This window comes from Lutra lutra, chromosome 12, assembly GCF_902655055.1.
Source record: "Lutra lutra chromosome 12, mLutLut1.2, whole genome shotgun sequence".
NCBI lineage: Eukaryota > Metazoa > Chordata > Mammalia > Carnivora > Mustelidae > Lutra > Lutra lutra.
Window position 1 is genome coordinate 81,646,193 of NC_062289.1, and position 24,688 is coordinate 81,670,880.

Genomic DNA, 24,688 nt, shown 5'->3' on the forward strand with positions numbered 1-24,688 from the left:
GTGTCGCTATTCCAAAAGGAGGCAAAGGAAACTCAACCAGGAAACACAGAGCTCCAATTCTGTAGTGTCTCCCTCACTCCACACCTAAATCCCAAGTTGTCTGCCTGATGCTACAATCTCAGCTACTTTGTGTCTTTTTAGCATCCTTTATCTTAGTAATAATTATAATGAAAATAAAAGCAAAATAGCACCATTGATAAAACTGAGTTCCTTTCAAGGTGAGTTCATTCAACCATTGTGGTTATTCCTAAACCTCGGCCATTTGTGTGCCATATTCCAGACCATCTCCATACCTGGCACCACCTTTAATATCAGTTTAATGCTTCTTAAGAATTCCCTTTAAATTGGCTTGGTTCTCTTTTCTTTAATCAAATGCTAAAGCCTTATCAGTGAAGGTATATACTGAAAAACCCCACCCGAGTATTATTTTTAAAAAGGATATCTGCTTCCTCTAAACCATTTGACCTCACTTTAGAGAACACTGAATTACCTCATTTGACTACCAGAGTCTTTTGAGGAGTGTGTTAGCTATTAAATTATTTCCCTTCATTGCCAAGCTCCCCCTTTATCCTCCACATTGCCAAAGTGGATATGGGTCTTTTAAACACGTTTCCACTGCTAGCACGTACAGCCATAAGCTTTGTCTACTGTGACAGGAGAAGCATCGTAGGGGGAATGAACTCTGCTCCTTGATGGAAACAGATGCCCTTCTGCATCCCGCCTGTGAGAGTCATGGGGCACAGGGAGAAATGAGGCAGATGTACAGCATGTTGGGACTCATAGTCATTTGTCTCTGGCCCTAGAGTCTCATGTCTTCTGTGAGCAGTCCTGGAAATGAGGAAGATAGATTGCTGGAATCTCAGCCCCTCTGTGATTCTTGACAGTGGCATGGAGAGACCCTCACCAAGAAAATGTGTACAGAGGAAGGTCTTTTGGAGCCTTGTTGGCCTAGAGTTCCCACTCTAGGCCAACAAGGTACTTGTTTACCTTTAAACAAGTAAAGGCCAGCAGAACTTGTGAAGACCACATCGTTCCCGTTCTGCTGGGTCATTAACCTTTCAACCGAATTATCCCATAATTACTTTTTCTTCCCCCCACTTGAGTGTTCCAGTGGATTTTTCTTCCTCAGAGAGAAGAAAGAAACTTTTCAAGGATTTCTTATCCTCTCCAATCCACATCCTGCCAAATTTCATTTGTTTCCGGGACTTTCTTAAAATCTTCTCCCAATTGACATTCCCTAGTGCTTCTCCAGTGGTGACAGGATACAGTCCACCCCTGACTGATGTGACTGTCCCAGTCTGGCCCCTATGCCCTCCCCACCTCACCCCCTGACCTGCCCCCTATAATCTGTGCACTCCTGCCAGGGAGGCAAGATTTTATTAAAGCTGTTCCTTGGGGAGCCTGGGTATCTCAGTCAGTGAAGCATCTGCCTTCAGCTCAGGTTGTGATCTCAGGATCCTGGGATGGAGCCCAGGATCAGGTTCCCTGCTCAGAGGGGACCCTGCTTCTCCTTCTCCCTCTGTCCGCTCCCCCCCACCACCACTCATGCCCTGCACTCTCTTGCTCTCTCTCGCTCTCTCTCAAATAAATAAACCTGTTCCTTCGAGAGGAGACTCTTTTTTCACTATCTACTTCACGCTCATATAACCATTAAGACCAAATTCAGACTTTCCCCTAAGTCATCAAAATAGAGTTTAGTAACAACCAATTCTACATCTATGTTTCTTCCACTTCTGAATTCTCAAAGAAGTTTCCAGTAACTTAGAGTCAATGCCTTTGTGTCTGAATTTCCCACATCGGTGGCTAAGCTTGGAAACAGCTTCACGTCTGCAACTCGTTTCTCTGGAACAAAAACCCTTGCAGAAGGGCTCTCCTTTTCTGTGACTGCCTGCCAATGCCTCCACTCTCGGCAGGCCATGCATGAATCCCTGTGCAGAGGAGCGGGTGCCCGAGCCAGCCCTCAGCAGTCCTCCCTGCCAGCAACTGGCCTGGGCCGTAGGCTGGGAGCCCAAGCAGGGTGAGAGCTCTTCCCCAGGAAGCTCAAACTGGAACTGGTATTAAAATGCCTTACTTCGTCCTCCTCCAAGTCTGTACAAATAGGAGCCTTGTTGTGCATTTGGCCTCAATGTCTTCCTTGTGGAAGAGTTAGTTTGTCTGGGGAAATAAAACTGCTGCATAGAAAGAAACAGAAAGAACCCTGACGTGCGTCATCTTCTTCTAACTCTCACCACGAGGACCCCATGTCTGATGGCGGATAAATTCTTCCTTACCCAACTGTTTTGGGAGGCTAGGAATCTGGATTCATTCACTTTTCCTGCTAATCCTGAAGGCTGTTGTGGTGCCCTGCTCTCCCTATCGAGGAGAATCCACATTGTGGGGAATCAGTGATGGCACTACAAAGGGGGAAGATTTTGCTTCCGGTCAACTGCTTTCCATTTGCACATTGCCTGCACCAGAACCAACGGTGAATGCATTTCATTCATCCCGTTTGTCCCTATTCTTATAATCATTACAGCTGATCTTTACAGTTAAATCTGGGAACTACAGGGCCCATTAGACTTGACTTTCTGAAATAACTCTGTTAGGGTTTCATGTTTTATTCAGACTAGAAATGGGGTCCTATCGATTGAGCTCCAAATATCGCACTCTTCGATTAGAGTGGCTGTTTACTTTCCTGCTGGCTTTGGGGCTTTGTGTTGTCTAACAGGCCGCCGTCACTAATGTTCTATAGATTAGTGCAAATCACTGATTTCTCTTCAGTGGACCAGTAAACAATGCACACAACAAGTAGATTCCCATTGATCCAAACAAGAAGGATGTCTTCTTTAGCAGGGAGAGGTCCCGGTAGTCTCTGGCCGTCTGTTCCCTTTCGGCCAGCAGTAAGATGCAATTGCTCTGTGAAGAGAATGACTCTCGTGTACTGGGTGGTCCAAGAGGAAAGTGTTTGCTCTCGCCCAGTCTTTTCCAGGGAATCAAATTGTCATTTTAGAGCCCTGATTAACCACAGCATTCATGGGTACCATATCCTTCAGCCTTCAGTGGAAAGATGCTGGGTACCTGCCATCATCTCCAAAGCACAAAGAACACAGCCTAACTCCAATGAGAAATCCTTGAGATCCACTAAGTCTTTCATAAATGTTATGGAATGGATCATGGCCTCCACCACACACCCAACAGAGCACATATCCCAGAGTAAGGTAAACCCAAAATCAAGATCCATTTCCATTAGACACGAAGCCGCTCTGAGCCTTCATCTCCTTGTCCAGAAAATTGAGGCAATATTACTCATTATAAATAATTACTGTGGCTTTCCCATGAAACAGCCCACCCAGAGCATCAAGCCCCTGGAAGATACGTGGTAAATCTGAGTCTCTGTTCTGTCCTGCTTCAGAATTGGGGGGTGGGGGGTGAGGAAGAGCCCTCTGAAAGGGGGGGAGGGGACTAGAAAATTTTAAACAAATAATTCTTAGTAAGAAGACTGACAGATTTTCATCTAGATTTATTAGCTCTCTGAATATATGGTGTGGACCTAGATCTTGGCCACAGGGAAGAGGGAAGGTGTTGGGGGAGGCCCTGCTGTCCAGCCGCGGGAAGATGACACAGTGGCACACAGTTGTAATGGTCTCACTTTGCAAGTCCAGGATGGCACATATTTACTTATACGGGGAGATAAATCCCCCTTGCATTCTATAGATGGTTAGGGGCCATAAGAATTTTTTCTGCTTGAGGTAGCCGGGCCAGATACTGCCGCCGCTTTTTGGCAGAAGAGTAAAATGAGGGCAGAGATGCTATAAACATTGGGGTATAGATGGCCCTTCTTTTCACTACATCTGTATCTTTGGGGTAAATACCCAGTAGTGCAATTGCAGGGTCATAGGGAAGCTCTAGTTTTAATTTCTTGAGGAATCTCCACACTGTTCTCCAAAGTGGCTGCACAACTTGCATTCCCACCAACAGTGTAAGAAGGTTCCCCTTTCTCCACGTCCTCTCCAACACATGTTGTTTCCTGTCTTGTTAATGTTCATAGCAGCAATGGCCACGGTCGTCAAACTGTGGAAAGAACCAAGATGCCCTTCAATGGACGAATGGATAAGGAAGATGTGGTCCATATACACTATGGAGTATGATGCCTCCATCAGAAAGGATGAAGACCCAACTTTTGTAGCAACATGGACGGGACTGGAAGAGATTATGCTGAGTGGAATAAGTCAAGCAGAGAGAGTCGATTACCCTATGGTTTCACTTATTTATGGAGCATAACAAATAGCAAGGAGGACAAGGGGAATTAGAGAGGAGAAGGGAGTTGAGGGAAATTGGAAGGGGAGGTGAACCGTGAACTTCAAATTTGAAGGTTTTGAAGGGGCGGGGGGTGGGAGGTTGGGGAACCAGGTGGTGGGTATTGGAGAGGGCACGTATGCATGGAGCACTGGGTGTGGTGCAAAAACAATGAATACTGTCACGCTGAAAATAAATTTTAAAAATTAAAAAAAAAAAAAAAAGGCAGAGATGCTTGGTGGTTGGCTAACAGCAGGTGGGCAGCACCAATAGGGCAAAGCAGGAGGTAGACACCCTGATCTATCGGGTTTTTCCTACTATCCATCTCTTTATAAAAAAAAGAAGAAATCTGTATGAAAAGAATGTGCAATCATAGGGATGATTATTAACGGTTATTGGTGGCTTACCATTTGGCAGGCTCTGTAATAGGTTATTTTTAATACACTTTTGCAATGGTTAATTTCATGTGTCAGCCTGACTGGGCTGAGGGGAGCCCCGACAGCTGGTCAGACATTATTTATGGGTGTGTCTGTGAGGGCGTTTCTGGACGAGATTAGCCTTTGAATCCATAGCATTTCCTGGGCCTCTGGCTTGCACAGGGCGGATCACGGAACTTCTCAGCCTGCATGATTTGTTGAATCCATCTCTCATAACAAACCTTTTTCTATGTGTCTGCGTATAGTGTATTGGTTCTGTTTGTCCAGAGAAGCTTAATGTAACTGTTTTGTTTAAGGCATCACAAATTTCTGGTGGGGACCCGATACTCCAGGCCACAGTTCCTTCTGCCCCTGGAGAGGCTGCAGTATCGGGAAGGAGATCTGTAGCCAGCAAATCTGCAGTTTCTCATAGTCCTGTGATCACCAGCACGTAGGGCTGCGGATGGGGAGTACGGGAAACGCAAACCCCACAGTGGGTTCTCAGATAATGGATGTCTAGGATGTCTGTGCACAACCGTATTCAAAACACATCAAGAGTGTAACCCACGTATTCACTGAACGATACACTCAAAGGATGTTAGGCCATATGTTATTTACTTGCCTCCCCGCGCTGGGTGACATGTCTCCTGGGACATGGCAAGGTTGAAACCCTTGGTTAACAAGCAGAGCTGCTGGCCAGAGGAAGTGTTCGAAGTTGACTTTATTCAGAACGTGGGCCAGTGCTTTAATTTGGGGAAAAAAAAAATCACATAAGGTCGGGACAACGGGGCTTTAGCAAAGTTCAGTAACACAGACACACCTGATTTGTCACCGTGCTGACTGATCTGGGAGAGGCGACCTTCCAGAAGGCGGACGCATGCCGTGAGCGTGAAGAGGAGTTACGGACGAAGGCGCGCGGTGCCCCCACCGGTGTGGCCCAGCCCTAGCGGCCCGGCGACTTCCACGGTAAATGCAAACAGCAGTTTAGGAGAAGTGATCAGAAGAGAAGGAACAAAGGAGATGGATGGAAACGATCGTTTCTGCCGGCTGCTTTTCCCACTTGATAACTAGAAGAGAAAATCTCTTCCCCGCTTAATGGCTGAGCTACGTAAATCCAAAATCTCCTCTTGCTGTATCATTTCATGGGGTTCTCAGTTCAGCTATGATTTATGTTTCCTCCAGCTCCTAAAGCCAGAACTACCTTCTCAGCATCCGTATGATCTAAGTGATATGCATCAATAAAAAGCCACTAAGTCACTAAACTCCCTGCATATTCAAGGAGCAGTAAGAGAGGCGTCCTCTCTCATCTCTGCCTCAGGCGGTGCAAATGCTTTTTGACAAGGAAAGATTTCAGGATCTTCTCTGCCGGATCTTGTGTGTTCCTTAATTCTGTATCTAAGCCAATATACATTCAGCTGTTTGCGATGCTTTAGAAAGAAGAGGATACGTGTCCAGCTCTGACAAACCGTTAACTCGAAACTGTCAGATCTTACTTAAAACAAGTTATTTGGTGGACAATTCCAGAGCAAGAAAATAAAACAGAAGTGCCCATGAAAAGTGACACCACCCTTCACTCTGGGCTGTACTCTGCGGAAGGCCAGGGTGCCTGCTCATGGGATGGGGGAGACGAACTCGGCAGGCACTGGAGCTCACAGCCGACCTCAGTCCCTTGCCATCTGGGCCGCCTGGGGCACACCACCCACCTTCCCCACGCACCCGTTTCCCGAGCCAGGAAAACAGGATTCCCAATAGTATTCTCCCCACGGTGTCATTGGAAGGCTACATGAGTTAGAACACAAGCAGCACGGAGAACAGCGCCTGGGACGTTAGCACACAGGAAGGGTCTGATCAGCACACACCCTCGCAGACACTGTTACATACACAGGCGGTCCCTGTGGCTGCCTGTGCCCGGCCCATCACATGATCACAGTGCTCCGCAGTGAGAACCGAGCCAAGAACAGAACTGAAGTCAGCCTAACTCCAAATCCCTGCTCTCCTCTCGGACACAGGGTATCCTTTGCTGGGACAAATATGATTCCCTGATGGGTCACGCTGAGCCCCTCATCTGGTATGGATTCCACTGTCCTGGATTTTGAGCTGGTGCTCTGGAAGGGTGAGTTTCTGGGTCTTGGGAAGGGGTAAGCGTATTTTGCATAGAGGAGGAATATACATCATCTGGGGCCAGAGGGTAGACTTTGGTTAGCTCTTTAAGGTGTGTCCACAAGTCTTCAACACTTCTCCCTCTAACAGGTGGAGAATGACACCCTCTCACTGAAGGTGGGCTGGATTGAGTAGCTTGTCTTGAATACAGTATGTCAGAAGTCACAGTGCGTGTCCTTGAAATTAAGGCACTGAAGTCTCTGTGAATTCTCCCTCCCTCCCTCTCTGCGTCTGTCTCCGTCTCTCTCAAATCGCTCACTCTGGGGAATCCAGCTGTCATGTCTCAAGAACAACTAAGTGGCCCTTTTGAAGAGATTCACGGGACAGAGTAACTCCCCAGAGCAGCTGAGCCATTCCCAGATTCCTGACCCACTCGAAGTCTGTGTTAATACATGCATATTTTCCTGAGTAGCTAAGTTGTGGGTGATGTGTTATGTAGTGAGACCTTCTGTCAGTCTTGGGCGGTGTGGAGCATTTCTCCAGTTGTTAGCAGATAGAGATCTGGAGATCCGCCGTGGTGCCTGTCCATGGTGGGCTTTCTAGCAGCGCCTGCTGGCTGTGTTCTTCCTAGAGGAAAGGGAACATTCACAGGCACTCTTCCTGGGGAACCCAATCCATGTCCGTCATTCTCGGCCTGCCCAGAGCGCGTGCCCCTAGTGGCTGTGTTCCGCTGAGCTCTCCTCACAGTCCCACGTCTGGATGCGCAAGCTCAGTCTGGCCGGCTAGCACAGTCCAGCACATGGCCACAGAGCGGCTGCTTCACACCGGGCCCAAGAGCAAGGGCTTCGTGTTGAAATGGCTGGGAACCAAGGCTCTCCTCCCGCTGGACTCAAAGATACCATGATGTAAGCCCTAATACTGTGGGGGTCCCAGCTCGAGTGGAGCCCAACAGCGAATGAGGACAGCGCAGAGGAATCAGGGGGAGGGAACAGAGAGAGCAAGCCCTAAGAAAGCCCTGAATCCAGCGTCGCCATAAACCTTACCAGCCCACATCAGCTCCATGATCCAACCAATGTCCTTTTTAAGCGTAACAAAATGCGATGTGAGTTTTCCTCATTTGTACAAAAATAGTCTAATTAATGTTGAGACCTGTGTGAGAGCTGCCGGATCCTGCCTCCCACAACTGTCTGTGACTTCTCCACCTAAATCTTTAGCGAGGCTTTTGTGTGGGTTCCTAGGGTTCAAAGTGTCCTCTCTAGGGGGTCCCATTCAGAAAACACACTCCTGTCATCTTACGCTCTGTCCACCCAGCCTCCAGGAGCTCATTCCTCAGTGCGGGGCCTTAACCCATGGGATGCAGATGCTATTTCAAAGCCAAAATCTTTCTCCCTTAGAAGCCAGCTTTCTGCACATTGTTGAACAAAGAGCAGGGACATTTTAATTTTCCATACAACAGCTCATCCATCAGAAGACACTGCTTTAAGCGCTCACAAACCAGACTCAAAAACAAAGGACTTCCCTGGGGCAGGGAAGTCTTAAACACATTAACATCTTCTTATTAGGTCTTTAGCATCTCATTATTGTCTAGTCCAGCAGAAACCAGAGGCCTGGATGCAATTATGGCCAAGATAAGTTGGTGGGCACTGTCTCTGGGCCAGCACGGAATTTTCTATATTTCTTTTTCAAAAAGGAAAAGAGTGAAGGGCCTGCTAATGATGAATGGTGGGCTTTGGGAGTCCCAGGAGCTATAATTTAGGCACAGTGTAATTTACTAGCCCATAAAAGCAAAACCCCTCCCTTCACCAGAAAAAGAGGTGTGAAAAGATCACCACTTTGGAAATGCATGTCTCATCCTTCCTGGGAAGATCTTCAAGGCAACGAAAAGAAAATGTGTCTTTAAGGTGGTGTGCCTGAAAACCAGAGCATGTTACAAATGCAGCAAAGCTCACTTTCAGCCCGCTGACCCCTCTGATGGGGGAGTGGTGGGGACGGTGTCTCTCACCTTGTCCTCCACAACCCCAAACGATGATGGAGGAATCACGCACAGGCTCGGAGCGAGCTTCCTGCTGGGAACTCTGACTCCAGAAGACCTGGGAGAAGTCATTTATCTCATCTGTAAAACTGAGCTAGTAGCATTCCTTACCTTAAAGTCCTGCTGGAGGCATAAATGAGCGGACTCAGCTGACGTGCATCTAATGGGGCTTGGCCAACAAGAAAGTCTCACTACTAATACCCATTGTCTATGTCCTGCTACTCAGAGCAGAAAGCATTACACTATACAGTAGAGGTTCTGTGAAGACGGAGGTTCCGTATTCTCTGGATTACAGGCGCTCCGTGGGGACCAGAGAGAACTTGGATCATGGTATCTAACTAGGTCCAAGCCCTGACCCACCGAAAACCCACTTGACCATAGAGGCTCCATATTTCTAGGATCACCTCCAGTGAGAAGGAATTCCCCGATGTTCCAGGAAATATCTAGCATGGGACAACTCATGTAGGTGCTCATGTCATCATTGGATCTTTCAGCTTGTCTTTCCCCCTTCCCTTCCTCTTTCCTCCCTCCCCTGTGACCCAATCCTAGAGCCCATGAAGCTTCCAATCGGGTGAGATGAAAACGTAAGCACATACAAATACCTAGAAGTACATATGGCAAGTCAAACATTTGTGAGGTCTTTTTTACAAATGCAGCCTTCCCTGGTTCTCCCCCAGAAGGGAGCGAACGACTTACACATTTAACATGTGGCAATTCAATTACATATGCTAAGAATTAAAGAGAGAGAAAAACGAAATCTATCTGGGACTCCTCCTATACCCCCTTAAACTTCCTCCACGACGTCTGGCCCATAAGGACCCAAGGAAATAAGAAACAACCAAATGCAAAAGGAGAATAAAGGGGATTAACTCTTGCGTCTGGAGTCTCAAAGAGCCCAAATCGTTGTGAGTGAAATTTAATATAAGGAATTTCAGAGGTTCGTTTGATGCTTGGCGGGTCTGCCTTACATGCTCTGATGCAGGGATAACCTGTGCATAGGTGGATTCAGCTAGACCACTGTTCTCTCCCTGCCACACAAAGGATGTTAAGGCATCAAGATTTAGTGGAACCTGCCAAAGTTTGAAGAGCCACAAAGCCGTGAAGTCACATTTGAAATCACGCCTAAAACTCTGGCCAAAGACTACATGCCGGGGATGGCTGAGCACTTTACATCCCTCACCTTTTTCTCCAGTCATCCTATTCCCTGAGCCCTCAGCACCCCAAATGCTCTCTGGATGAGTATGTTCCCATTGCCCAGCATCACTTTCATGAGCTGGAATGAGACAGAATCCTGGGACAGGGCGGGGGGGACAGAGGGGGGACCGAGGGGGACAGAGTGAGGTCTGTCATTTTTGCCCACTTTTTAATAGAGACCAGTGTATAAGAATTTTCCACTTTTCAGTGAACTGTCCTATTAGAAGTGTGGTGAGAAACGCCCCATGGAGAGGACCCCATGCTGCTGGGGGACACTCAGGTGGGCTGGAGGGTACAGGTGTTGTGTGACGGGGTCAGGTGCTAGGCAGTCTGGGGTGATGTTGCCCACCCAGGAGTTGACCCTCGCTTAAGCTCGTCAGGAGAAGCAGAAATTGAGCTTTCTGAAATTGTCCATTTGGGTATGTGGGCTACCAAAGTTTTCCCCAGTGGGAGGTATGGCTGCCTTCGAAGGCCTCCACTGAAGGGTGGCTGAAATTCCTCCCAGACCTGCTCGACCCTGGGAAAGCATCCTCAACCGGGCTTCCATTCTCTCCTCACGAGTCTGTGACTGAGCCAAGTATAATTCATCACATAGATGGATTCATCTTTGGTTTTGGTTTGTGGTTTTATTTCTTTAATTAATTTGTTGTTGTTGTTTTTTTTTACTTTTTACATGTTTTTTTACTTTTTACTTTTTACATGTATTTTTAAAATTTTTAAAAAGATTTTATTTATTTATTTATCTAGAGAGAGAACAAGGGAGAATGTGCAGGGGGAGGAGGAGAGGGACAGGCAGAAACCCAAGCAGACTCTACTCTGATTATGGAGTCTGATGTGGGGCTCGATCTAACGACCCTGAGATCGTGACCTGAGCGGAAATCAAGAGTCTGATGCTTAACCAACTGAGCCACCTGGGGGCCCCTACATTTTAACATGTATTACGAAATGTAATGTACACAAAACTCATGTTTCTGGACTGGCAACTTGCAGTGTCGCTAAATTAAGGTGTTTTGGCAGTGGGGGAGTTGTTTTTTTTTTTTTTTTAAGTCTAAAAGGTGAATTCATTTAAAGAAAAACAAGAAACTATATAAAGGCACAGCATTGTGTGCCGTTGGCCAAACCGTGAAGGTGGCATGAACACACATCAGGGAATACCGCCCCTGGGAACGTTATTTCTGCTCACGAGCAAGGTAATTCTATCACAGGGGGAGGGAAGGCTTCCTCCAGAACCTGGGAGCATCCCTGCTGTCAGTCACCCACTCCTCAGCGGGCTTATCCTGGGACAGAAGGAGGAACAATGAAAGGGAGTGAAGGTTAGATGTGTAGATAAGCAGAGACGGACAGGCACAGACTGATGTGCGGGGAGGAGGCTCAGGTTTGGAGACCCAGAAGGAGGGGAAGGCAGAGACGGGAGCTGGAGGGGCAGTGGGGCCACGGCAGAGAACAGGCCAGCGTAACCTTTGGTCTCCAGCCTCTGTGCTGTCCATCCGCCCCCACTCACCCACACGCGCCCCTGCTTCCTGATAATTCCTTCCAAGCTTATCTCCAGTCCCTTCGCTGCCCCTGCCTCGCACTCCTGCCGGCTCTGCTCTTCTTTACCACCCCCTGTTAACAGCATGTCTTCGTTGTCTGAAAAAATCTCCCCCAGCTTGGGCTGGATTAAAATTTAATAAAACATCCAGGTTGCCACAGGACTAACAAGCAAATGACAGATGTTTAATTAAAGCTTAAAACTTGATTAGATGGCACCACAGAGGGAAAACACTCCAGAGGGAAGGCATAAAACTGTTAAAAATCGAGCCTGAAGTAAAGACATTATTTAAATAAGTCGTAGAAACTGTAAGTCGGCTGGTGCCCAGCGGGGTCCAATGGCTGCTCTGGGGTTAACGTCCCATCCCCAATAAAGGCCCCATGTCTGCCTGCCCCCCAGGCTGCCCTGGGAGCTGCCAAGGTAAAGAAGATGTTGACGCTAATTCTGTGTGCCAACGTGTGGGGGAGGGCCCGAAACCCAGGGGGCACCTCAGGACAGAACACAGAACAGCACAGGTCGTCTTCTGTGGACTCGTGTCTGAGGTTGAGGGTCCGGTACCGGGGGTGTGTGGAGGGGTAGGGCAAAGCACACTGTCCCCTTCCCCAGCCCAGGACCTTCCACAGTGACTCAAGAGCCAGCATCGCAGCAGAGTAGAAACAGTTACGACCCACCTGGGGAATACCCTGCTGTTTAAAAAAAGAAGAGAAAAACACTATCCTCGAGGGAAAATATAATGGAGAATGTTGATCCCTTCCCTTCATCAAAATCAACTCAACCCGTCTCTTCTGGAGAAGAACAGGGCAAGGAACAATGTTCTTTGAAACTTACACTGATGTGAATTACACGTCACTGGAGGTTACAAGTTACAGGACTGCTTCTGCCACATCTAACTCACCAAAAGGGAGCATGTGGTGGTTGGTGGAGCCTGAGAGCATGCATGTCAGAAGAACATGAAGGAATTGTTCTATTGCCTCATTTACAAAATAAAAACTTATGAGGACAATTAGGACAAATATTTTCTTTTTCTGTTTGATCCACAATTAACTGACTTCTCCTTCAAAGAGAAGGGGTCAGCAATAATATTAATCAACAGAAGCAGCTTAATGTCTAAGTCAGACGCTCTGCTCAATTATTGTAATCCCAAGAAATTCTGCCGTGCCTTCCGGACACACTCACGTCATACTTCAGGACAGGGGGGCAGAGGTATGGAAGTGCTTCCCGCAAAAGGCCGTTCTCAGCTTCCCGCATCCCGTCCCATCCAACGGCATCGTGTCTTCACCCTGCAGCAGACCTTTGTGCAGTGAGATGACAATGCTCTATCCCTGGGCCTAACAGGCAGAGTTGAGCTACTGAGCACTGGCCATGTGGCCAGTGTGACCAAGAAACTGAGTTTTGAAGTGATTTGAATTCAGATCTCCATGTGTGGCCATGATCCTGCCCCACACAGTTGAATATCCATTGATATTTTTCTTAAGACCCCCTAAAATAGCACGGGTAGTAAACAGTCCCGTTCCTCTTTAGAAAAACACTTATTAAAAGAAAAACCCAGCCTCTCTCAGCCTTTAACAAGACAGGAGGAAACTGTTCATTTTGGCTTTTTATTTGCTTTTCTGATTTTACAAAGGACTCTTAAAACCCAGAAGGATGGACTGTCCGAGGCAGGCGGCTCGGTCTCTGTTACAGAATCACAGTATTTGGCCCCCTACCAACCGGCAGCGATCTTAAAGGCAGCCCCAATGCTTCCAAGGATCGCCCCTCGATTAGGACGTGTGTCTACTTTTATAAGAGCCCCGGACCATTAATTGAGCAGTGTCTGCTACTACCCCTGTCCTAGTCAAAGCTGACGATCACACACTCTTCCCTAAAAGACGCCACCCGCTGGGATGCAGAAGCCAACGGGAACTGAAGGTCTGAAATGCGTTTGCTTCATAATAACCTTGTTCCTCGCTGTGCTCAAGGGGTCCCTCCCTACAAACACGCTGCGGTGGATGCCAGCTGCGCCACCCTGGGAATGGAAATGAGAGGAGATGGACAATGAGAGGACCCCGTTAAATGGGCCCAGCTGGAGATTTCCGCTAAGCATGTAGCCCATGTCACCAATTCTTGTAAGCTCCGTCTGGAAGGAGGCCCCGAAGACAATGTCAGTCATTTGTTGGAAGCCGGTGCCGTTCCTGGAAGGAAATGTCATGCGCGTTCCCATTTGACACAAGCAGTGTAGGGCTCGCGTGCGACGCTGGGCGGCCAGGGACACACACGGGAAGGGCCCAGGCCGTTGCCAGATCGGGTGACTTAGACCGTACGGTGCCCGCGGGCCTCGCTGTCACACTGCCGCTGCTCGTGTGGGAGCTGACTACCTGTAAACAAACGAAACCTCAAACCACCTAGAGGAAGAACAAAGCTGGAGGCTCCCATTCCCGGCCTCCAACGGTATCACAGTCATAATAACCGACATGGCATGGGCAGGCATAAGCTGACACAGAGCGACAGAAGACAGACAGACAGACGGCCCCTGAATGAATGCACACACGGTCAACGGATCTTCCCACAGGGGGGCACAAGGTCAGAGGGCCGGGTGGCCTGCGCGTCCGAACAGCAAGAACAAGTAAACGCCGCAACCACCAGCATCGCCCTGGGGAAGCTCCGGGCCGGGGGAAGCAGCCCGGAAAGTGCGGACTCCAAACAGAGGATGGAATGGACGTGAGGAAAAGCGAAGGATGCAGCACCCCATTCCCCAGTCCTCAGGACCTGAGAGCCATGAGGGTCAAGTGTCGAGGGTCGCTATGAGGGATTTCGCCACCAGGAAACCCCCCCACACCCACTCCCCCTTTTGCTACAATGGACCCCACAGTTTTCACCAATGCTGAGCCGGGCTGCCAGAGTCCCTGTGTTGCCCACCCTCCCCACCTGGAGCTGCTGCCACAATGACACCTGCCCCCCAGGGCCCCCGTGGCTGCTCTACCTTGAGATCTTCAGGCTCAGAACGCCTCAGCACAGGGCCATCTGCCAGACCTGAGCCGACACTGCTCTGCATGTTCCCACCAGGTCCCCATGTCACAGCTCTGTGCATGGGACAAGCTGGGCTGCTACGTGCCCGACCATCTGGGTCTCAAGTTGGGGCTTCTCTGCACCCCAACCCATGGTCCCCACGAGTGGCTTTAATGGCCTGAGCTGCTGCTGTTGTGTGACCTTGATCTTCACATGTGGTTTTCTCGTTTGTTTGTTTGTTTGTTTAAGGACCTTGGCATGCGGGGGCTGTCAGATGGAACTTTGGGGTCTAACCACTCACCAGGTTGGCAAGATTTTCAAACAGAGTGACAGCTCACAGCCAAGGGTGGGAAGGAATCTGTATCCTCCATGCTGCTCGCAAGAAAACGAACCTGGCAGAATTAACGGGAGCCAGGATGCAAACATTGTGATCCTGCTGTCTGATCTCCAGGTGTGAAAAAATTATCAGCATGAGTAACAGGAGGTTGTGGGAAATACGTGGCTTGTGGCCTCCTTGTTTGGAGAGAACCAAAACCAGACAAAATAGGGGCATCTGGGTGGCTCAGACAGTTGGGTATCTGCCTTCAGCTCAAGTCATGACCCCGGGGTCCTGGGATCGAGACTTGCATTGGGCTCCCTGCTCCATGGGGAGCCCGCTTCTCTCTGCCTGCTGCTCCCCTGCTTGTGCTCTCGCTCGCTCGCTCACTCTCTGACAAATAAATAAATAAAATCTTTTTTAAAAAGACAGACAAAATAAAACCCAAACCTGGGAATAGTGTGAACGTCTGAATAAAATGGAAGGTGGAATAAATTATGTATATTGGAATTACGAACTATGACAGACAGAAGGCTTCAGGTCTCCTCTACTGACCTCTAGTGGGAAGTGTTAAGCTGTAAAGACGTGCGTGGAGAATGAACGCATTCTTGTCAACATATAAAATGAGCCATCGGAAGCAAACAGGGAAACCCTGTAAATGCGTGTGTGTAGCCGGAAGGCAACTACAGTCAGAGGCACATAGAGCAGGATATGCTGAATATTCTGCAGATATAAAACGTTGGGAGAATAAAAACAAGAAGTGAAAAGAAACAAACCATCTGGTCCACAGTCACATTTCAGAGTGGAAACTGAGGCCCAGAGACAGGGAGGGCTTCTCCCGAGGTCACACAGCAAGGAAGTCCTGAGTCCAGGGCTCAGGGGGCCACGTGGAAGAATACGGCTGGTCATGCTGGTTGAAAGAGAAGGACGTCCTCCCCCAGCACGGATCGGGAGCGACCCCCCTTGGGCAGCACCCTGGTCCTCAGACCTTTGGAATGCCTCTGCTAGGCCACCTGCCCCTTCCCAAGACCAAGACCTCTCACCTCCAGCAGATGTCCACCACTGTGCTGGAGCAGGTGAGCTTTTTTTTTTTTTTTTTTTTTTTTTTTTTAAGATTTTATTTGAGAGAGAGCAAGAGTGAGAAGGATCTCGGGGGGTTGGAGAAGCAGACTCCCCACTGAGCAGGGAGCCCCCAATGCGGTACTCCATCCCATGACTTTGGGATCGTGACTGGAGCTAAAGGCAGATGCTTCACTGACTGAGCCACCCAGGCCGCCCTAAATAAAAGTATTCTAACGTTTCCTGTTACATAACTGGAAAATGTCGGCATCCCTTGTCACCCACAAACGGAAACTTGAAAATGACGTGGCGAGAGAAACCCAGTCCTATAAGCTGAAGGTGGGTCCTATGGCTCCGAGAGGCTGAGGCTGAAGGGCACAGCTGGGTTTAGAAAGAAGGATCGTCAGGAAGGCACGACTCCTGGGTTGGACTGAACACCAAGGAAGGCTGGGCAACAGGGCAATGAGGGAACTCTGCACTTTCCACCCAGTTTTCCACAACCCTAAAATTGGTCTCTGAGTTGAAATCTATTTAAGGGGGAGAGGGACTGAGCAATGAACACCTCCTAATGATCTTACTTATGATGCCACCCGTCACCCTGTCACAGTGCTTTCGGTCCCCACAGAAACCTCAAAGCTCTTGCATACTCGGTTCCGTCCGCAGCACACTGACGGCGGCACAAGTGCCCCCAGTTTGTAAGCCCACCCTGCGTGCCACCCCCATGTGAACTGTCTAGGCACAGGCCCCATTGCTGCCACTTGTTCCACCGTGAATATAAACACTTTCCAGTTCCCCAAATACACCAAACACGCCCCCACCTCAGGCCCTTTGCACTGTCCTGGGAAGGGGTCTTTTCCTTCCCTGTCCTGGGAAGGGGTCTTTTCCAGATAAAGACCTACTCCCTCCTTCACTGCCTCCAGCTCTCTGCTTGGACACCACTCGCCTGCCAGTCTCTCCGTGACCATACCCCAGAGCAACCCTCTCACCCCGACCCACTCTCCCTTGGCCCCTGATTGATTTTGACTTATAACATACACATCCTGTCATTGCATATATTTATTTCTGGGTCTTTCAATTTTTCATCTCCCCACTTTAAGGATTATTGATCTGAAGACACTGGGGAATCCAGAGATGGATTTCATGATCTTGGGTCCAATAAAAATGGTGTTTTTATGTTCATAAACTTCTAATGTAAATTTAACATTTCCCTTGCAGGATTCTATTATAAATATAAGCAACAAACCATAGTGGTAGTTTTAGCAGTATCTGCGACTTTATCACCAGTGGAAATTACAGATATTTTCCTATCATCTTATAGTCACAGCAGATGTTTCAAAACGTCAATTACACCCAGCACTACTGCAAAATTACAGTAGCTGTTGGACCTGCCACTCGATCTTGTTACTAATTCAATAATAGAGCAGTGCATGTGCTCCTATTTCACAGAGTTTGGTAACTCCATCTCCGCGTAATTCATTGCCTTCACAATGCTATGTATTTTAAGTATGCATTTAAGCACACGAACGTGAGCCAAGTCTACAGGATGCTCCCCTCCCCCACTGCCAAAAGGATCTACAGATTAAGATACAACCTCACTGGGTATTTACCCCAAAGATACAGAAGTAGCCAAAAGAAGGGGCACCTGTGCCCCAATGTTCCTAGCAGCAATGTCCACAGTAGCCAAACTGTGGATAGAGCTGAGATGCCCTTCAATGGACGAATGGATAGAGAAGATGTGGTCCATATATACAATGGAATATTACTCAGATAATCAGAAACAATGAATACTCAACTTTTGCATCAACACGGGTGGAACTGGAGGGGATTATGCTGAGTGGAACAAGTCAAGCAGAGAAAGACAATTATCATATGGTTTCATTCATGTGTGGAACATAAGGAATAGTATGGAGGACATTAGGAGAAGGAAGGGGGAAATGAACAGGGGGAAACTGGAAGGAGAGACAGATCATGAGAGACTGTGGACTCTGAGAAACAAACTGAGGTCTTCAGAGGGGATGGGGGTGGGGGATGGGTCGCCCGGTGGTGAGTATGAAGGAGGGCACGGATTGCATGGAGCGCTGGGTATTATACGCAAACAATGAATCATGGACACTACATCAAAAACTAATGATGTACTGTATGGTGACTAACATAACGTAATAAAAAAGAAATAAAAGTACGACTGCACTCACTATGCTGTAAACTCCATGTGGTGTTTGCTCCCTGTTCCTCTGCCTAGAACCGTGCCTGGCATAGCCTCAGAATCCAAAATTATTTCACTGCACCAAGTTACCAAATGACTTTGTGCACAAGGAAATGGAAGTTAGCTTGAAGAATGTGGACAAGCTCACCAGGGTCCCAGAGCTAGAAGGAGGGGAGAGCCAGGATTCTCTCGGCCCCACAGTGCAGGGTCTCCCAGCCCAAATGGTCCCTCAGGCAACAGGATGGGTCCTCCTTCTAATCTGCAGGGGTGGGAAAATTTTCCCTTCTTCTCCTCTAGGTTCTCTGGCCAGATAATTCTCTAGGTTATTTATCTCTAGATGAGATCATTCTCTTCTAGGTTCTCTGGTCTAATAACCACATTGACATGAGGAAGACTAACAGAAGGAAAACAGATTTCATTTTGTAAGTATAGGAGCTCCCCGAAGATAGGAGACTCAAGGCAAGCAGGGCAGCTGGGGCTTATGTGCCATCCTGAGCCGAGGAAGGGGAGAGGGCTTGGGGCTGCAAAGGGGAGGAGGCTGACTCCCAGGACGAGGTGGTAGGGAAGTGTCAGGTGATTAGGAGTCTGCCACACAGATCAGTCTTTCAGAGAAAAAGCGATCTCTGGGACTAATTCTTGATCTAAATTCTTATAGGTAGTTAAGGGGGAGGTAAAAGTTGTTCTTGAGGCTGCTAGCTCTTCATCGCTTCAGCTCAAAAGTAACCCACGTGGCAAAGTGGCACATTTTGTGGTCCTTTGCTCTGCTCCCCCTCAGATGGGACAGAAGCTTCCATAGAACCACACTCTGAAACAGCGAGACAGAGAAGCTACCCTGTGTGTGACTAAAGACCCAGTTTAGACGTCACTGGGGTAAGATGAGATGAGAGCCCACCTACTCCAACCCCTCCTGCCACAGCTGTGGGCCACCAAACAGAGCTCTCAAGGGGTCTCCCTAGCCGTGGGCTTGGCCTCCTGACTCCCCATCCAGAGCTCTCCCCAGCAGATCACAGTGCCAACAGCATCTTCAGCATCTAGTGTGGACTGGGCTCGCTGCCTCTTCTGAAGAGGTCACCCACTCTCACTGCGTCCCCTCCAGCTATGACAGGCTGGCCAGTCAGAGCACCAAGCTCCAGCAGACCTACCACACACAGTCGAGGGGCTGTGTTTTCCGGTCACTCCCACATGGGAGGCCCCCCTCTGGCCCTCCATGCTTCTTACTGATTTGTGCTGGAGACACCCCTACAAGACGGTGAATCCAACAGGGCAGAGGAGACACCCTGCTGTAAAAAAATAAAATAAAATAATTAATTTAAAAAATAAAAATCCCTTGCATATCAGGGCTTCAAACAGCAAAGGTCGATTTCCCCCTCACCTACGTGTCCATCGCAGGTTAGCTAAAGGCTGTCGTACACGCACACGCAGATATGCTGGGTCCATGCGCCGGGACGCGGGCTGACAGAAGCCCCTCCATGGGACAGTGACATGCACATGCAAGGAAATCTCAGGGCTTTCTCATGATGGCAATAACGCATCCAGCCCACAAGCCACATGGTTGATTTCTGGTCACACATCAATCTTCAGTTGCACTGCCCTACATCATAGGATCCCTGTGCCCTAAACCTGGAAAGATCTGTGAACAGCACTAATGACTACATAGGGGAGGGAAAATAATTTCCCCTCTGCCCTTCCAGGTTCTCGGCTGAGATCCCTGGGCACTAACAGGTTAACAGGAGAAAAAAAAAAAAAACAGGTTTAAGAACATGCTACCTCCTGTACTGGGAGAGATCCAGGAAAACAGTACTCCCCCAAATGGCCCAAGCCATCCCTTTAAACACCATCTCAGGCTAAAGACGAAAGAAGTTGGGCTCAGGGAAGGAGCCAGGTTTGGGGAGTTAGTGGGAGAGCACACTGAGCAAGGTTGGGGGGCTGCTGTCGACTCTGCACTGACAGGCGTTTCTAGAGACTCGGCGTCCTCTCCCTCGTCCTGGCACAGACAGGAGCATGCCCATACAGAGATCTGTCTTATAAAGGGTACTAGTGCTGGGGAGAGGTAAACCCAGATTAGGACAGTGTCGCACACCACACAGAACTTGTAAGGCAAAATTTCACACCCACTTGTGCTTTGTCATTAATGAGGGGCTTTCAGGGGACGGCCTCAGGGAAGCCCCCAACACACAGCACACAGCGTGGGTGAGACCTGTTTTGGAAGGAAAATGCTACAAAGCAAAACAAAGGATGAGCCAAGCAAAGTTCTCATCAGGCATCCCCACAGTCCCTGGACCACAGGCTTTCCTGGTCGATCTCTGGCCCGTGGGACTGGTCCTGGGGAATACAAATCGATCTAAACATACTCATTGGCTGACTTGGGTCTAGAGAAGGCACTAATCCCCCCACTTGAAGAACAAATAAACAAACACATATGAAATCATTAAAGACAGCTTCACATTGATCCCAAATGCATTGCTAGGTGAAAGCACGGACACAGAGCATCACGACCGTCCACTAAAGATTTCCCTCGCTTGGCAGGGGTTCAGACTGACCAAGTTGTAACTCAGCGCTACTCGATGGGTTGATATGAGTCAGCTCAGAGCGTTGGCTCTATGGCCCCTTGAGTTCCTCTTCCAACCAGCCTCTCACTGGGGAGGGGCACTCGAGAAGGATCCACTGTAGACTCTGGGAAGATGACAGCTGAGCAGAGACTTGAATGAGACATAGGCTTACTAGGAAAATGCCTTAGGGAGCAGGCTCTCCCGGGAACCCTCGTGCAACAGCTGAAGTCAGAGTCGAGCCGGGTGCTCACAACAGAAGAGCAGAAAGCCAGTGCCTTCTGCCCCTCAGCAGGGGACAAGGAGGTTGTCTCAATGTAACACTGAAGTGGGAGGCAGGGAACTGCTCCCAATGGCTCCCAATGGAGAAAGTGGGATGTGCTCCGAGCATGATGGAACACAAGACAGCACTGTAAGTGGGATAGTGGGTGAGGCCTGTGGCCGTGGGGACACTAACCACTGCTCCCTTTGTGGATTAGCACACGCCTTTTGTATATTAAAGGCTCTGAGTAGTTCATCAGTAACGAACCTATTTAAGTTCATGCAATAAACAGAATAACGTTCCCCAGGATGCCCACATCCCAGTCCTCAGAAGTTGTGACTATGTTGCCCAATGTAATCACGAGGGTCCTTATAAGTGAAGAGAGGAACAGGAATGTCAGCATCATAAGTAGCTTGAGAAGGCCTCGACCAGTCTGGCCAGTTCAAAGATGGAAGGCATCCCCAGCCAAGGGATGCAGGCAGCCTCTGGACACTGGGAAAGGCAAGAGAACGAATTCTGCCCTACAGACCCTGGGGGGAATACAGCCTTGCCCACACCTTCATTAGAGCCCCAGGGGGCCCATGTAAGACTTCAGATACCCTGAGCTGTAAGATAATACATTTGCTTTGTTTTAAGCCACTGTCTGTAGTTAATTTGCTATAGCAGCAAGAGGAGACAGATATGGCTCGTCCCATCAGGGGTCTTCCAGCTTTGCTGGACCCCAGGACACCTTCTAAAAAGCTGAGAGGAAGAGGAGAGTCCTAGATGGGACATGAACAAAATGTCTGAATGAGGATCAAGCTATCAGCTTCGTCAGATGCTGAGAAGAAGTGTCGTCATTTCTTCCCTAGGCACCTCAGAGGTGAGAATCACATCAGAGGCTGTGTAACCGAGCACTTGGGAAGGAGGGATCCCTGTAATAACGCAGACGGTCATTATCACCTGGCCGCCTGTACCACTTTATGAGATCAAAAGCTTCCTCTTCAGCTCTGCCCTTGTGATGAACATCACCGCCAAACACCAAACAGAACTGTCCAGAAGGAATTCAAACAAAGGACAGAACTAGAAAGCTCTGAGATAAATGGAAGCATTGGCCTTTTCAGTTCCAGAACAAGGGCTGAAATCGATGTCACACGCGGGAAGTCAGGTGTTGCTTATCAAGACGTCTGCACACTTGGGGCAATTTGGAGAAAAATCCACCCTTCCAAGAGCACACACCACACGATGGCCATGTACTCAGGTGACTATATTGTGCCTCCACCTGCTACAAGCCCATTGGTCAGAGTCACCAGATCTCCAACTATCTCAAGTCAGAAATCTCAACATTGGGTAAGATTCCTAACCTCCAGTCTTGAAAATGAATGCACAAGATGTGATATGTTGCATGGTCAAACCCAGTGTGCCCGCAGGCCACCTCTGCCGAGAACCCGAAATGCACAGCACACAGACTGAGGCGGGCACGAAACTCAGCGCTGTGCGTCAACAACACAGTTCCTCTACAACTGACCCAGACATTGTGCTGGACCCTCTTAGCCGAGCTGCACCATCCCCATAACCAGCTGGGAAGACTGAGGCTCAGGGGAACCTGCCTGGTGCTCACAGCCCAGCAGAGATCTGAATGTAGATTTTCCTGAACCTGGGTACAAGTCTCTGAACTGCAGTGTTCCCTACCTCTCCTTCCACTTCTCCTCCAGCTGCATCGACTGGTCAAGCTCTCCTGCTCAGAGACAGATGACAGCCAAAGTGGCGACAGGACCAGATGATGCTGTGGTGTCTGCAGCAGACCCTGGCAGGTGGATCTGCTCCTAGCATCCCACCCTCTGCCAGGAGCAAGCATCCAGAACAGCCCATCACAGGATGACCCAGCCCCAGTGGCTTGCACTGGCGATGCACCTGCTATGTGTTAAGTAAAAGCTGTTGCTTCCCCAACAGACGTCTCTGTTTGGGTCTGTATACATCCATGTGCTACAGACAGAAATCATGCTTAATTAAACATGGTGAGCTGGTTCAGAGCGCACTGACCGTCACCGAGGTGCCATATCCCCCCTCTCCCGCCTTCCTGCTAGAGCTTACCAGAAAGGCACTAACCCGTGTGGCCTGTCCTGTCCATGGAGGCAAGGGTGTCTTCTCTCTCTGCTTCATCTCCCCTTCCTCCACCAACAGGACAGGAAGCAACAGAGGCATCACTGGCCCTGGTAATCTCTCCATAAATGCTTGTCTCTTATTACTTACCTGGAGTTACGGATTTCCCATGGAAAAAGCCCAGCACACTGTCTTCGGGCCTCACAGGTGACAGTTAGTGGTCATGCATGGGGATTGTCTTGCTGAGTGCCTGCCACCCAGAAATGTGGCTTTTGATCACCTTCAGAGTCACCTGTAGGGAAGACTAAAAAGAGATCAGGGCCTTTCCCTCAAAGCAGGGGACTCGGGTTGGTTAAAAACTGAAATCAACACTCACGGGGCCACTGTAGGCACATTGATCAGGGTGGCCACAATATCTCGGGGCCTCAGCGTCCCTGAAGCAGAATGTCTCAACCTCGGTCCCATGACATGTGGGTCCACATGCTTCCCAGCTGTGAAGGGGCAGATGTCTCTGTCTCCCGCAGCAGGATCCCCCAGGCTGAGGACAACTGCGTAAGGACAGACATGGATCAGAATGCGCAACCACAGAGCTTCACAGTGGAAGCAATCACCCTGGCCCACTGTCGGGGAAGACAACTCTCCCGAAACTGTCGGGATCCTTGGTTCCTCTCATGATTTCCCTGCAACTCTCCTTCAGCACTGGCTCCCCTGACACCCCAGCGCCCTGTCACACCACCTCAGATTCAGAGACTCTTCCCCGTCCACCTTCCAGCCCATGGTGGGGCAGCCCAGACCCCATATGGGCAAGTTGGTCAGGGAGGGTGGTTTACACATGCCCTCTTCTCAGCCACACCCACGTCCCACCTGCACAGGATCTTATGAGCAATATGGCTGGGCCGTGGGACGCAGCACTCCCCAGGGATAGGTGGACACAGTCCCTCGAAGTCCCTCCCTTGCACTGGCACTCTGCAGACCATGCAGATGAAAACCCATCAGGTACTGTCCATGCTCTTTGCTGACCCATAACCTTCCAGAGCTTGCCAATGTGGGTGCTGTTTCTTTCAATCAATTTTTAAAATAAGTAAATTTAAAAAAAAAATAGCCAGTTGTGAGAGGAGCAAGATGGCAGAGGAATAGGAGACCTAAATATCATAGGTCCCAGGAGCTCAGCTAGTTAGTTATCAAACCATCCCGAACACCTATGAACTCAACAGGAGATCGAAGAGAAGAAGAGCAGCAGTTCTAGGAACCGAAAAGCGACCACTTTCTGGAAGGCAGGACATGCGGAGACGTGAATCCGAGGCGACATACGGGAAGAGAGATGGTGGGGGGAGGGGCCGGCCAGCTCCCAGCAAGCGGTGGAGCAGCAGAGCACAAAATCGGAACTTTAGAAGTCAGCTCCATGGAGGGACTTCACTCCAGAGGCTAAGGGGGTGGGGGGTAGCCCTTGCGAGGACAGCATGGTCTCAGGCCCCCGGGGTCACAGAAAGACCAGGGGTGACTGAGTGGCAGAGCCCCCAGGTTTCAGAGTGGGTAAGCCGACTGCAGACACGGAGCTGAAGGGGGGCTTTCAGCTTGGGGTCACCTTCAACTGTGATCCAAGACACAGTTGGGACACTGCTTTTCGAGCAGGGACCACAAGTGGCAGATCCAGGGAGACTAACCTTCCTCCTTCAGGAAGAGCAGC

The 24,688-nt window shown here is 49.2% G+C and overlaps 1 long non-coding RNA gene across 1 annotated transcript in view; it reads right to left on the reverse strand.

Moving 5' to 3' along the window:
• Positions 1–23,547, reverse strand: part of LOC125082395 (uncharacterized) — a 28,715-nt gene extending 5,168 nt beyond the window's left edge. Inside the window, exons 1-2 of the long non-coding RNA XR_007121962.1 lie at positions 23,378–23,547; positions 23,152–23,293 (exon numbers count right to left, since the gene is read on the reverse strand). This is a non-coding gene — a long non-coding RNA (uncharacterized LOC125082395). The remainder of the gene's footprint in view (positions 1–23,151; positions 23,294–23,377) is intronic.
• Positions 23,548–24,688: the final 1,141 nt, after the last annotated feature.